This window comes from Vicugna pacos, chromosome 6, assembly GCF_048564905.1.
Source record: "Vicugna pacos chromosome 6, VicPac4, whole genome shotgun sequence".
NCBI lineage: Eukaryota > Metazoa > Chordata > Mammalia > Artiodactyla > Camelidae > Vicugna > Vicugna pacos.
Window position 1 is genome coordinate 14,969,509 of NC_132992.1, and position 10,153 is coordinate 14,979,661.

General features: G+C 46.2%; 1 protein-coding gene across 3 annotated transcripts in view; it reads right to left on the minus strand.

Moving 5' to 3' along the window:
- TMOD2 (tropomodulin 2) overlaps positions 1-10,150 on the minus strand; it is a 49,232-nt gene extending 39,082 nt beyond the window's left edge. The window contains exon 1 of one of the 3 annotated variants that reach the window (XM_072962418.1): positions 9,998-10,150. The gene's annotated coding sequence lies outside the window, so the exon portion shown is untranslated. The remainder of the gene's footprint in view (positions 1-9,997) is intronic. The other 2 variants (XM_072962416.1, XM_072962417.1) reach the window with 2 other exon arrangements.
- Positions 10,151-10,153: the final 3 nt, after the last annotated feature.

Consider the following 10,153-nt stretch of genomic DNA (forward strand, 5'->3'; position numbering starts at 1 on the left):
CCAATAGCTCCTAAGATGCACAGTTTCCCACACTTAACGCTCTGAAATTTGAGGTGTGTTCTACAACTGATGGTCTTCAATTATTGCTGACCCAGCAGCAGTCAAGATACACTTGTCATTGCCTACATATGTGTAAATATCAAAATCACCAGCCTCGAAACAAGCGAAATGGGAGTCAGGGATTTGGAAAATATCCCAGGGATTTTTAAAAATATAGTGGAACACTCTTTAAAAAAAACTAGTGGGGAGGGAGTAGTAGAGGTAGTGATTCAGGTGGTGTGTAGCATCCCTCCCAAAGGAAGGTCCAGGTTAGGTCAGGTCCACATAATGTACGGAGTGGGTTTAAGAGCCAACAAGAAAAGTTTTAATTCAGATTTTTAAAAATTACCACTCTTGATGGCACAGAAGAGATACTGTGTGGGAAAAAAACAAAGCACCGATGAATGTGAGTCAACAAGAGATTCAAAAAGTTGGAATCCAAACATGAAGAAGCTTTAACAATATTAACCAATTCATTTCACTTCCATTCCCCCTCTTTTTTCAAATGTATGCACAGAGGTAATATATGATTTCAAAAAATCTATGTGTATTCATAGCAGCTTTATTTGTAATAGCCAAAACTGTAAACAACCTAAATGATCCTTAGGGTGTGAGTGGATAAACAAATTGTGATACATCCACATAATGGAATCTAGTCAGAAATAAAAAGGAATGAACTCTTGATACACACAGCAATGTGGATGAACCTCAAAACAATTATACTGAATGAAAGAAGCTACACCAAAAAGAATGTATGCTGCATGATTCCATTTGCCTAAATTCTAGAAAATGTAAATTGGTCTAAATGACAGAAAGCAAACCAGGAGTTGCTTAGGGAGGGGAAGAGCGAGGATTATGTAGGGGCCTGAGGAAACTTTTGGGGGGGTTGTGTATGTTCACAACCTTGACTGTGGTGATTGCTTCATAGGCATATGTCAAAACCTATCAAACTATATCACTTTAAATATATGCGATTTATTGTATGTTGATTAAAAGATTTCAAAAATCTTTGTAAGTCTAAAACAGCTCTTCAATAAAGTAAAAAATTACATTTTAATTGGCAGCTTTTTTTTTCTCAGCAATACGTAAAATATTGGTATATTTCACAATCACTGGTATCTTCGAGTTGGTAAGATTCTACCTGTATTTCTATTCCAGGATTCTACAACTGTACCTCAACTCCTTGTCTTCCCCTGAAACAGACTCTCTTGGTTTTCTAGATCATACTATCCTTCTACCAGTCAGTCACTTCCAAAACTCAGACCACGTGAGGTTCTTCCCCTTCTCCCTACGTCAGGTCGGTTAGCACCTCCAGGGGATTCTTACCACACGGCACTTTTCACACCAGCCCTTCCTGTCACTCTTGTTTTAGACCTTTGTTCCTTTGGACATGGAGTCCTCTCATTGCATCTTGAAAGGATTCCATTCTTTGCTCTAAGCCACCCAGAGTACCACGATCAGATCATCTTTCTTAACACTGCTAACAAGCCACTTCGCTGGGTAAGGACTTACAATGGCTCCCTCTTGTCTACAGAATGAAATTCAGACAGTCTAGCATCCCAGACTCCCATGATTTGGCTTTGAGCTGCACTTTTCTGGCTTCATTACTTTTCTCCAGTCTCGTCAAAAGGGTTCATTGGCTCTCTGTGGTCGGCAGAATAATGGCCCCCTAAAGAGGTCCACATGCGAATTCCCAGAACCTGGGAATATGTTATTTTAAATGGCAAAAGGGAGCAGGAGTGATTAAAGCAAGGATCTTAAATTAGGGAGACTATCTTGGATTATCTGGGTGGGTCCAATGGAATCACAAGGGTTCTTAAAAGATGGAAGAGGAAGGCAGAAGACGGAAGCAGAGGGACAGGGTGATGCAGCTGCTGGCTTTGAAGATGCAGGCAGCGGCCTCTAGGAGCTGGAAAAGGCCTGGAAAGGACCTTTCCCTTAGAGCCTCCCAAAAAGAATGCAGTCCTACTGACACCATGATTTTAGCCCAGTGGAACCTGCTTTGGACTTCTGATCTCCAAAACTGCGCAATAATAAATCTGTGTCATTTTAAGCCCCTGAATCCGTGACAGCAGCAGTAGGAAACTAATGTGCTGTCTTAGTTATAAACTTCTACTTCCCAAGGTAATTGCTCTGGATAGCTCGTTTGCTCCTCCCCTCCCCATTCACTCCCCACCCTGCTCCGTGTCCCCGGAAGATGATGTATTTACACTGCATCCATGGGCTTCCTTGCTCTCTGGCTTCTGTTTGGCCAACAGGAGGCACTAGCAGGAAACTGGAGGGCAGGGGGAGAGGGAGGCTACATCGCCTGCCAGGAAGCCCTCTCCATCCTCTTGCCTCCGCCTCGCTGATTTCAGGCCTGGGGGTGGTGAAGGGTCTCTGTGTGGCTAGTGCCAGATTTCTGCCTTGTTGGATTCCTCAAACCATTTACAACTTTGTAAATAGCCTCTTGATGAAAGTTCCCTCAAATTATTCAGTTTGAGTGTGTCCTCTGTTTCTTGTTGGGACCTTGGCTGATACAGTAAGACTACTTGGAATGCCCTTCTGTGTTCTCGTGGCCTATCCATGAGCTCTGCTTCTGAGGCCTGGCTCAGATCCCAGCTCTGCAGGACCACAGAAGGTCAGGGCTGAGTGAGGCCTTAAAGATCATCCAGTCCAGCAGCATAGATGGTTTTTCTCCCACTTCTCTGATCACTCCTTTTTGGTCTCTTTTGGCAATTCTTCTTTCTCTACCTTAAATACTGGTGTGTTACAAGATCCTGTCTTAGCATTTCTTTTCTTACACTACGCATCCTCCCTGGGGAAACGCATCCCCTCCAAAGTTTTAATTATAATCCATATCCCGAAGAACCCCAAATCCCTACCTTTGTTCCAGACTTTGTTCCTTGGGGGCTAGATCCACATATTTCCACTGCCAAATCAACATCTCTGCTTCGCTGAATCAGGAACCTCAAATGTCAGAAGTACTCACACATCATCTTTCCTTCCAAATAGCTTCTCCTCCTCTGGAATTCCCAATTTCGGGAATTTGGCCAAGAAACCAGGGAGCCATCCTTGACACCTTCTCTTTCTTGTCTGCTCTCCACCCATCAATCACGAAATCCAGGCTTTACCTAAACATGTTGAGAATCTACCTTCTTCACTCATTGTTGCACCACCACATCCAGCCTTAGTCCACTCAGATCTATTCTCTATACAAATGGCCGAAGTGATCTTTTTAAACAACTCTGCTCTAGTTACTTAAAATCCTCCAGGGGCTTCCCTTTGCCTTAAGGATAAGGTTCAAGTTCACAGTCTGGCCTCTGTCATTCTCATCAGCCTCATCCTGCACTGCACTCTCCCCATCTCCTCCTGGCTCCAGCCTCCTGGACCACTTCCAATTCCTGGATCATGCCTTATGTCATCTCCTCTGCTCAGAACACTCTTATTCTCTCTTCCTCTGCCTTACTGCTAACCTACTCATCTTCCAGGCTCAACGGAAGCTTCAATTCCTCAGAGAGGCCTTGTTCAGACCCCTAGACAGGTCTGTACCTGGTGGCATACCCCTTGATCAGAGCGCTCCCTGATTTTATTACAATTTCCTGTTTTGTCTCTGCCTTCCTTGCTAATTTCTGTGAGGGTGGGGACTGTATCAGTTTTAGCCAGTGTTATAATCCTGGCTCCCGGCACAGGTCTTGATCCAGAGTAGGCATCCAATAAATACTGTGCAACAAACGTCAAAGGAAGGAAATGAGCTCAGAGAGGTGAAGGGACCCACAGTGCTCATTCCACCATAGCCACAGCCTCCACTCTTTGTCTTGGAACTTTGTAAGGCCACCGAAGCCAAGAGAAGTTGCTCTGCTTCCTAAATTCACGTTGCCTATGTCACCAGTCAGGTGCCCATCCCTCTCTCTCAATATTTTGCACGTATGCTCCATAAATGGTTCTCTCTCCAGCTACACCGCAGACGCTCAGGGACAGGGATGATGGCGTCATTCATGTTCCTGGGCTTCTCAAGCTCATTTAACACACATCTATTGAAAGCCCACCTGTTCCAGACACTGCTGGGACAAGAGCAGTGAACAAAACAGATGACAGCTTGTGCCCTAACCGAGCTTACAGTTTAGCAGTGAGAGAGACATTCAGAAGTTACAACAACACATTCATACTACACAACAGTGCCTGTTAAAACAAACTGCGAATGTTGTGTCAATACTTCAGGGGGTCTCAAAGCCAGAGGAGGAAACAAAAATAGTCCACCCCCCTGGAGCACAACGTTGACCTGAAGGTCTGGGGGAAAGCTGGTTTTATTTTTTAATAACAAATACAGATACATGTGAATATACAATTCATATAGCTTTTAAAGTCAAATCACAGGTTTCTGGCTCATGGCTGGCCTACTTTAGCCCCCACCCAGGCCCTCAAGGGTTCATATTTGCCCTCTCCTCCTGTTAGTGATGCCGCAGTGGAAAGTCTGCAAAGCACTGCTGCAGTCTCACCTCCGACACAGTGTCTGTCTGGTGGCAAGCTCTCAACACGCAACAAGAGATTAATGTATACACTGGAATAAAGCAACTGCCAAACAGGGCTTCCAGGAGTCCAGGTGGGCATGTTCACCAGCCGGTTAGGGAAACGGAAAACAGGAGCAAGGACTTGAGCTGAAGGAAGGATGACCTGGGCCTTCTAATAACTCTTCCTGTCACCCAAAGATACGAGCCCTGAGGGGGGATACAAGGCGTGTGGCTTTCTTTGCTTCCCTCTCCACTACCTTATTTGTACAACTGTCGCATGAAAGAGGACACTCAGACACAACATGAAGTGCCCAGCCGTTGGCCCTGCCTAAGCACAGACTTAGAACCAAAGCTAAAACGGGCAGCCCTATTTATTGCACCCGCTACAAACCAAAGACCAATTTTTACGAAAAGAGTGAACAAAAAACACTCATAAAACCCAGCGAAAAGGTTTTTCAATGGGCAAAACAATGCCATAAATTGCTTTGGAGTGCATACATATCTGGGAAAGCTTCCGAGGGCTGCACGTGGAAAGGACAGATACCACTGTGGGAGCGGAGGGGGATTCAGTTGGAGAAGGCGGCCTTGGGCTTCCAGGACACTGGTGATGATTTAATTCCAAGTAGGGTAGTCAGTCATTAGGAAGTTATTATTCTTTATTACATCTTGTCAATATTTTATAATAATTTGTAAACAATCAGTGAACCAGTTTGCACAAGAGCCAAATCTACATTTTCTACAACTAGTAAATTAGAACAAAATCAGTTTATAAATACATCCTCCAACAAAACATGAATCGATCCTACATATTTAATTCCTTTCTAGCTGCAGACACATACAAAGATGTGTACAAAACACACAGCCTGTGTTTTGGGATCTAGCTATTCGAAGATGGCCCATTCCGGTCTGTTTCTTTTCTAAAATGACCAAATGGCTCCTGCCATATTCTTGGAAATACTTGCAGGAGATGAAGGACAGAGAATGGGGCGTGATAAGGAGGAATTTCAGGCAAAAAAATATAAGAAGGCAATTGGAAGGGGCAAAGTGAACGAGGAATGAGGAACGGGTCTTACCAGAATGAAGAGTTTGTATCTGAGACTCTTTGTTCTTGACTTCCCGATCTAGTAACATAAAAACTGCCAGAACTCCAACTGTGCTTAAAAACAGGCTCCTTTTAAAACAATGTGCTCACCAGTAACCTCCCATTCCAGGTTCAGAAGAGCACAGAAGACTAGAAGTATGGGTCTTGGAGTCAACCAGCCCTGACCTGACGCTTACAGATCCATGTGCGAGTGACAGCCTATCCAAGCCTCTGTCCCTTCCTCTGTACAACAGGCAAAGAGTACTTATCTCAGAAGGTGGAGGTGATGCCTAACGTGACGACGTGTATACCAGGCACAGTAGCTGACACGTGCAAGCCCTCAGTCCTTGGTCTGGGCATACTCTTCTGTCTGGGCTGTTTGCACCTCTGTTATCCTTGTTAGGATCTGCTGAACGTGGAGAGGTGCACCCCATCGGAGCCCTGGGTCAGCAGTGCCAGGTATAGCACGTCGCCATGTGTAGGCGGGCCAAAGTAGGAGATAGGTTTCTACCAGGGCAGCAGCTGCCAAGAAGCTTCCTTGCTGGGGCCGAAGTGCTGTGCCATGGAAGTCTCACCGCCTACCTAGATAGCCACCTGGTTTCTAATTCTCCTGGCAGATCCTACTTCTTGTTGCTGCCCTACCCCTTTGTCTGGCCCTATTCTGTTTTCTGAAGACTTCCTGTCTCTTGACTTCTGTCTACCTCCTTGCCTTCCACTTGGGTGTCTGGGTCTTTCTGGCTTTCAACGGCCTATTTGTACTCGCCATGTCCCATCATCTTGCCTTCGAGAAGCTGTGGGCGTCTCACTTCCCCACTGCACTACGGGGTCTCCTCTTTTGGTCTTGTGACGCACCTGCCTGCTTATGAATCTTTGCCTACCTATCTTCTCTCCTTCTCTGGCATCTGTATGCCACCTAGGTTTTTTTTTTTTCCCATGACTAAGTCTTTTTACTCTTTTTGACTTTTTCATATTCTAGAATTTTCCTACAGTGTACATAAAATATTGGAATATATTAGATGTCCAAATTAAAAAGAAAAAAGAAAAAAGAAAACTAAAGAACTTTCCACTTAGGTTTTGATTAAAGCTTTGTTATGGCTTATGGGTGCTATGTGTACCTTGACTCATGACTGCTTTTCAAGATGATACGTAAAATGTTTAACTGGTGTGAAATGGGCACTGCCCTATCAGAATGGGTGTCAGCTATAAACAACAGGGGTGGCTGACCCGGCACATACAGGCTGAACAGCAGCCCAGCTCCCTGGACTCTAGACCCCGCCCACTGCTCTGACAAGAGGCCTCCTGGTCCTTTCACAGGGCTGGTGCCCCAGATTTGCTCCTTACTCCTCCTGCCCAGGCGTGGCACGGCTGTTTCATGAGCTCCTATTACCCACAGTCCTAGAGCCGACCTTCTCATTCCCACTTTACTCAGCTGTCACAAGGGAAACCCAGAAATACTGGCGACACACATGGAAGAGATGGGGTAGCCTTGATGCCAAAACAGGGGGTCAAAACATGAAAGCAGATACACACAGGTATAGGAAGACCATCATAGCAGTAAAAAGTTCTGTATAAAATTGTGTTATATCTTAAGAATTGGTTTTCTTGGTCTGGCAACAAGAAGTCTCTTCTGCACATGCCTTCTATGAGCTTCTTTGAGCCCCTTCACGTCTATTAGGAAAACACCTGGTTGTATGTGATTTACAAATAAACAGAGGAAATCCTACAACCTCTATCAAAAAGATGGATCAGTTCTCTCCCCCAACACTTTCCTAACTCAAAATAAAAAGAACCCCCATTTGGAATTTCCTTCTGCACTGGTGCAGAGCTTGAACTCAGAGAGGAAAGGGACAGCCCTTTCAGGATGGTTGTAGAGTCAGCATTTATAAGGTTTGGGGATTATTAATGCTTTGAGGTTGGAGTTAGGGGATGAGGTGTTTTAAGAATAAATGATTGACAGTAGCCAAGACAAACCAAAAAAGGGAACTCCCCTTGACCCCACTCACACCTCCAACAGGATTTAAATCTTGGGACTTGAAGCCACAGGTTCACTGTGAGTTCTTCACAGATTCATTGCAGCTGCCTGTCACTAACCACACGGTCGTCTCCAATCCTTTCTTTGATTACCTATCTATTTTATTAATCACCTCAATTTTTAATTCAAAAAGTTCAAATATATAGAAAAGGTAAAAGAATAGTACAAGAAACATCTGTATTCCATTCTCTTTGATTCACCAACTGTCATCGTTTTGCTACATTTCTGAGCTTGCTCCCATGCCCTTATACGTTTTTCCCCCCAAGTCAGCTGAAAGTTGCAGACGTCATGATGCTTTGTCTCTAATACCCACATCGCAAAAGAAAACAGTGTCCTACACGACCACACTACCAACACTGCACCTGAGAAAATTAAAGTAATTCCATAACATTATCTAGCATGCAGCCCATATTCAAATTTCCCCAGTTGTCTCCAACTCATCTTTTATAGCTATTTTTTTTCCTGATCTAGGATCCAAAGTTCTCATACTCCAACTGGTTGTTGTATCAGTTAAATATTTTAATCTACAATATCCCAGCCCCATTGTCTTTCTGACAGGAACACCGCACCAGGGAAGTTATGACCTTCTTATTGTATCCCAACAGAAGACTCAGCATAGGCGCTGGTAAGCTTGATTATTAGGCTAAGAGTGATGACTTCCTCACCTCCCCACTGTAAGCACACATTTCCCCCAGGTAATCTGTGGTGAGATACTTTGAAATAGCATGAAAATCCTGTTCCCCAACAACCTTTTGCTCAAAGGTTTGTGCCCATGGATGAATCCTTGCCCTGTTATTATTATTGCTATTATTATTATTATTATTATGAATCCTGTGTTCGGGTTACACAGCACTGGTTTTCTGGTTCTCTTGTGCCTTCTATTGTGTATTTGCAATTCAAACAATGACCCATCAGTACCCATCCTCTCTCTCTCCTCAGTGGATGTACTCTCTGGTTACTTCTTGCTGCAGTTTCCTCACTACCTCCTTGCTGACCACATCTGACAGCTCTTGCCCAGCCCTAGGGAGCCATCTGCTTCTTCGTTTACCTGCTAATCCCATCACTTCACCTTCTGCAAATTAAAAACAAACAAAAAACCCACAGAATGTTGTCTACCAATTTAGAGTAATTTACAAAAATTAAAAAAGTTGTAATGATATTTACTGGGTTAGACTGCAGAGCGTAGATAGAGGAAATCTGTTTGTTTTTTTTTTTTAAATCAGATAGTCTAAGCCCTGACAAATCTTACCTCCTCACTAGGGTAAAGCCACTTGTTCTGTCACAAGCAGGCTTTTTGCAATGCTATTGAACAGAAGCACCCTCATCGTTTCAGCTCCATGACATGAGAATCTTGGCAGAACAGAGGTTTAGAAATCATTTAGCCAGAATGTCCCCATTTTACATGGAGAAAGAGGCCAAGAGACGCGAAGGGACTTGTCCCTCGGGATCCCTCAGCTCCTTAAGGGAAGAGCTCAGGCTGGAAATGGGTTTTATAAATACCTGCTCCGATGTTCTTTTCATTCCCTTCCCAATCAAGGACCTGGTGATTCAGATGTTTAGTAGGCAAAAGGAAGCCTGTAGCATTTACGGCCTCCACTGCTAATTTGCATTTTGCCTGCATCACCTTCCCATCTCTGAACACCTTAAGTCAAAATTCCCATTAGAAGCCCTTATCACTATTATTATTGTTGTTGTTGTTGTTGTTATTATTATTTAAAAAATCAATCTTCATTTCTGTAAGTCAACAGAAGAAAATTTAGGAGGGCTCAAGGGAGCAAATGCTATCATTATTTTAACCAGGAAAAAAAAGAGAAGTCTCAGGACCTGCTTCAGGCCGCTCTTGGAACGCTGCTTTCTCGGAGGCTGAAACGCCCCGCGGGTGACAGCTCCAGCGGGAGTCCACCCTTCCCTGTCGCCTGCTCTAAGGCTGCAATGACAGGCATTAGGCTCCAGGAGCTTGTCAAACGTTCACAGGAGAGGAGAAAGTGGGGAACAAAGCCCAGCGTGGAAAAACCCAGCCCCGCAGCTCGGGGAGGACAGGAGACCGCGCCCTCACTGCGGCGGCTCGGGGGCTGCAGAGGCGGCGGAGCCGCAGTGCAGGGCGTGGGACCCGCTCCCGGCGGGCGCCTCCCGCCCGCGCCGCCCTGCCCCGCGCTCTCCTCCCCGCCGCCCGCCAGGCGGGAGAGGCCAGAGACGGCCCCGGTCCCGCGCGCCCGCCCGGCCGAACGCCGACGCCGCCGAGCATCCTCCGGCGGGCAGGGAGGGCGCGGCCGCCCCGCGCTGCGGGCCGGGGACTGCGGACCGCATCTCGCCCGGGGCGGGGGGTGGGCCCACACCCACCCCCGGCGCGCTCACCCGTCTGTGCGCCCATCCCGGAGCCGGCGGTGCGGGCCGTCAGTCCGTCTGCCCCCAGGTAGCGGGGCCGGCGAGCAGGGCGGCGCCGCGGCCGGGGCGAGCGCGGCGATCAACAGGCGGCTCCCGGCCGGGCACGGCGCTGGGGCGCGCGGCCGC